Here is a 5,789-nt window from a genome sequence, read left to right as displayed (position 1 = left end):
GCAATATAACACCATCATATACTTAGTATATACAACATACAGTATATACAACAGCAGCAATATAACACATCTTTAAAACTAAAAGGATAAACAATAAAATCCTTTAAAATCAGAAAAAAAAAGATCAGCAGTGGTTAACAGTGGTAATCAAAGTATGGATCCAACAGCCACAGCAGTCATTTGGCCACGTGCCCAAACACCAGATTTATGCATCCAACTGTATATGTACATTCATAACAGCTAAAAAAAACAGCAGAAGAAAAATAACCTGTGCTTTTTAGCAGTTTAACTGTGAACCTAATAACTAATGCACATTCATAAATTAACATAAAGCTATGCATGCAAAAAAGTGTGGCTTGTCTTTGCATGGCCCTGGCTTATCATTCAGATGTTGCACTGATCAGGGATCATATAAGACATACAGCAGCATGCTTCCCTCTGTATGACCTGTGTTGAAATCACTGGAGCCAGTGTACTTCCTGTACCATGCACAATAACAGTAAGAAGTCAAGCTGATTTCCATGTGATGTTACTTCAGATGCTAATATCACAGTGCAGACCCTGTACAGGCTGCTTGAATAGATTATTTACTAATGAATCTCAAACTACCCACAAGGCAGTCACATTTCAGTCCATCTCTAGTGGCTCTTGGATGCATATGGGGAGCTGAAGCCCACTTTACCTGGTTAGTGATCAGGCACTTGTGTAGCTCATGCTTCAGATTACTTGGAAATGTCAGGTTTTGTCTGCAGGAGAGAAGACATCAGAGTATTAGCTCACAACTAGCATTCACTGTATTCTGCTACTCACTGTGGTGTCATGACAGCAGCTGTATTTGGAGACAAACCCAAACCACTGCTTACAAACAGCGGAGCACTTGCTCTTCCTCCTGCTGCTCCTCCTCCTCCTCTGTTGCCACAGTAGTTTCCAACAGGCCAGTCTGTGCACTCCCCAAGACGCTTGTGAATGTCTTTATTGTGTGGCTGTAAACCTCAGCACACACTCGTCACGCCCACTCTTTTGTGGCTGCTCATTCTTTCTTTTCATTGTTCTTTCATTTCTCTATCACTGTTTACAGCCGTTGGCAAGGTTTCAGTTGTCCATTTCTGCTTTTATGGTTTGTTTGGGTTTTCATACATGCCTCTTTCTGTTTCCTGGGTGTCTTGCATTGTATTTTACATGCTTTGCTTGCTGGTTCATTAATAAAGTTGTGTCCTCAGGCAATGTCTGGTGACAGTGTTCTATTACTTTTAACTCTTTGGTGTTTTGTTTGGAAATACTGTCTATTGCAAAAATGTGTTTAGTGCCCATAAAGTGGTGCTTTCAGTAGAAGTGGAAAGGAAGCATCAATAAAATTTAGATTGTCACTGCTATGAAATTCAGCTGGAGAAGAGAAATGGCATACAGTATAATTCAGCAATGTAAACTGCTCTTCTTATTTGGATAGGATAACATTTAACCCAGAAATGGTCAGCATCAGTTAAAGGGGAGAGTTTGAACAAAAAGGAGCTGAGATGACACATAACACATCAACATTGAACTGGGTAATTGATCATTTATACTTCTGAGAACAATATGCACAATAAATGTACTATATGGTAAGTATCCCTACAGATGTAAGTTTATGAAACAAGGACTCAGAATATCAGAAGTTAAAGGGAAAGACTAAGTTAGTGAATGCTAGCAAACTTTAAATTAATATTAGTGCCCTTTGTACTGTAATTGTGCCACAATAACATTCATATTTATAAGCAACACACACAGTGTGATATTGTGCCTAGCAATACCTTGTTTTTGTTTTCATCTGTGTCCTGGAGGTCTGGGACTTAGAGGAGTACAAGTACAATACAGCAAAGATGTTCTCCTCTATAAACGTGTCCCCAGCAAGTGAACTCTAAACAATGTGACCCACCACTGCTTTGCTTACTCAGTGTCAGTTTTTCAGCCAAACTCACCCTCATTTGCACAGAGGGTGAGTTTTACACGACTTCAAGTAGTTAAAATTTACTAACTTTACAATAATTGTTTATGGGAAAATTGCCTTTCATTAAATATTTGTGCCTATATTTCTTGAACGTTTTATTGTATTTTCTATATTGTTTATTTTGATTTTGATTCTTGCATTCATGGTAATTTTCAACTCAAAAGGACTTATGCATGACTGCTTCAGTGTGGAATGTCCATTACAAGAGCATTGTCTCCTCCCTACTGTATCTGTGCTACTTCTGGTTAAGACTTGAACAGGCAGACATGGAACAGGGACATGCATAGTTATAAGGTCTTTATTAATACTTTATTAATTCAGATATCTCCACCATGGGTAACATTATAAAAATAAATAAAACTATGACTTGGGTGAATGCAGCTTCTTTGTCCATAACTCTGTGCATGGAAACAAATAGCTCTGCACATTATCTGAGGAGCCATAGGAGCCAAGTTTGATTTAATATTTTATATTTTACATTTTAAGAAGCTCATAGTGATGCATGTCTCCTACACCACTGCCTAAATGCCACCTCTACCTATCTCTGTCAGACTGATAGGTTGGACCCCTCTTGGGCTCCTCTAAATACTGTTAAATATAGGAGTAAACTTCCTAACTTAAGATAACATATAGGTAGGACCAAGTTAGTTTATTTCCCTCTGAGATACTTGATAAATACAGGCCTGATACTTGGGGAAAGTTGTTCTTACAGTTCTGTCTTGTTATACAAAACATCCTCCAGAAGATGGCAGTAGAAGATTTTTTTTTTATCCCTTTGAAGCAGCTGACATTGACAAATGAAGCCCTGTGGCCGTGGAGACTGGTCAGAGGAGAAGTCAGTCTGGCAACTTTAGAACAGACAGTCATTTGTTTGCACTCGTGTTGCTCTGTCTGGCTTTAGTATTTTTTTTTGATCTGGCCCACTGACATACTCTTCGGTATGTTTTATTTCATACATTCCTCAGCAGCCAGCAGATGTTTAGCAAAAGGAATAAATGAAAAAACAGCCCCTCTGGGCAGCAGTGATATTTCTGGTTGATGTCAGATATGGAAGTTGTCGCTCTGCATCCATGAAGCCTATTGAGAGTGTTGAGGCATAGTATGAGGACGATTCTCCTCTCTGCCACTGATCAATTAAGCGTGCACGTGTGTGTGTGTGTGTGTGTGTGTGTGTGTGTGTGTGTGGTATGTTTGGTGTCAGTGCGTGGCGGTGTAACCCCCCGATCTTCATCTGTGTGCACCATGCCTCTGTCACTCTGCTACGCCACTGTAATCGTCTCCACTGTTCCTCTTTGTTCCATCTCAGTGCTCACGCCTGACAGTTTGACTGCCTGTCTTTCCCACACAGATTTCCTCCCATAATATCAGCACTTTGGGTGCCCCCCCCCTCCCCATTCACACAACCCCATTTTCCTTCATCCCCCTGCCCATCTCTCCCACTCACCCTTATTCATTAAAGACGCAGTGTGTGTGTGTGTGTGTGTGTGTATGTGTGTGCTTTCAGGAGAGTTCTGAAAAGTTTACTTTAAAGAACTATCACCAGAGTAGCAGCTGTTGTTCTGGTGACATTTTGATGTGGAAGTCGCTTTGTGCTTGAGGGAACGAGATGCCACAGGCAGCCCAACAATCCCACCCCTCCGTTCTTTTCTTCTTCTTCTTTTGTTACTTATTTATCTATGCAGTATCATCACAAAAAGTGATCAAAATTCTTTTTGTTAAGTGCTGATCAGTTATTAAATGTGAACTGGTAGCTGGACAATGCTTGAATAATTAGAGCTTATAGAGAGGAGGGAGGGCTGGTGCATGAAAAGACAGTCGCAGCTGACAAATCTGATGAAGAATAAGCCTGTGACAGCCAGACAGCCAGAAGAGAAGGAGATAGAGAAAATACACTGCATGCCATGGGTTCAAGCTCTTCCTTTGACTTAATATATTTTTTCTGTTTATTCAATGTGATTAACACTGCTTCTTTAATATTACAGTATGCTGTGGATGCATGGATGTAGGGTCTGGTGATTTTCTATATTTTTCTCCATGTCAACAAATTCCATATGCAGAGCTTAAGCATCACTGAATGTCTCCTCTAACCGATACTATTTGAATCAGATCCTGCTGCATCTTCCTCTGTCCCTCAGCGCTTCATTGCTTCCCAAAAACTATTAAAAACACATCAGTGAACACAATGACCAGCTGTTTTAGGAATCACTGAGCCTCTCTCTATGTCATCCTAAGCCCCATGATGCCTTGCATAAATTACGGTTACAGCCTCTGTTTGTTACATTCAGTGACCTGGTGAATGTGGGTTACATGTGTTACATTTGTCTTTTTAGGGAATAAATGACAGGATCATATGATCATCTCTTTCCATTCTACTAGAGAATGACCTGAGGTAGTAGCCTTGGATAATGTACTATATACTATATGTAGCAACTTTATTGATTCCCTTTAATATGAATGGTGGTGGAACACAGATGTCTGTTTTAAAGTCCACACGGTCACTCATCACCACAACACTTAGTTTATGCTAGGCCACATTCTCTGGTCATACTCTAGAGTCTAGAACGGAGAGAGAGGATGCTGTTTTAAAAAAGTTGGACATTTTAGGAAATACATTTATTAGCTTTTTAGTTACAGTTTGTAGTCAATATGAAGCTACCATAAGCAAGCAGCTGACTTAGATTAGCATAAAGACCAGATACATGAGAAACAGTTGGCATGGTGTTGTTTGTTGGTAAATGGACTTACAAAGTGCTTTACAATATTTATCCATTCGCCCACACTGGGCATCAGGCAGAACAGCAATATAAGAACACCAGGAGCAACTTGAGGCTCTGTGTCTTGCCCAAGGACACTTTGACATTTAGACTGGAGAACCAGGGATCAAATCTCCAACCCTGCAAATCTGGGATGACCCGCACAACTTTTTGAGCCACAGATGCCCTGTTACTCCTACAGTGATTTTTTTGTGACAAATTCCACTGGCCAGTTCTTCTAATTCTCAGCAACTAACACCTAATACATCTCATTCTCTGCAAGAAAGAAAAGAAACTTACCTTCCCAAAATGGAAGAACTTGCACACATAATTTACAGGTGTTGTATCTTAGGATCATGGGGCTAGCAATAAGCTACTTATATGTGTGACCCTTTTTTTGTTTTTGAGAAATTTAGTTTTCAGTAGGACCCAGCTGGTTGAGAGTCACAGCCAGAAAGTACTGAGAAACAGAGTAACACCAGCCTGGTTACTGAATTGCTTGATGTGCACATCTGGAATCAGGCTGGTGTTACTCTGTTTCTCAGTACTTTCTGGCTGTGACTCTCAACCAGCTGGGTCCTGCTGATGTGCACATCTGGAATCAGGTCAGATTGTAATCCTGCAGTCTGAACATAACAATTCTATTGAAGCCATTATCCTGCATTGCAGCCACAATGTGTATTTTCCAGCAAAACATGCATTTAACATAAAGGTAACTGATGAACACCAGTAAATCAAACAGGGCTAGGGCTATTTAATGGTAGGTATTTGGTGACAATGCTGAGAAACTGATAAATGAACCTTTTATCAGTTGATTACACTTCACTGATATTTCAGTTGTTTGGAAATGCACTGCAATAACCTTAAATGTTCCTATGACAACCATTTTGTTAAAACAGAGACTTACACAGTGTATGAAAATGGGCTTTACCACAGTTCATATTTTTTCAAATTTAACAGAACATTATTTCTATACATGTGCATTATTATTTTTCTTGATGAAAAGTTGTGATTAATGCTTTGTTTCTCCCCCCCCGCCCGGGGAAAAAGAA

Source organism: Monopterus albus, unplaced genomic scaffold (genome assembly GCF_001952655.1).
Source record: "Monopterus albus unplaced genomic scaffold, M_albus_1.0 scaffold51.1, whole genome shotgun sequence".
In the NCBI taxonomy this organism is placed as follows: Eukaryota; Metazoa; Chordata; class Actinopteri; order Synbranchiformes; family Synbranchidae; genus Monopterus; species Monopterus albus.
Note: the sequence above shows the minus strand (reverse complement) of the source record.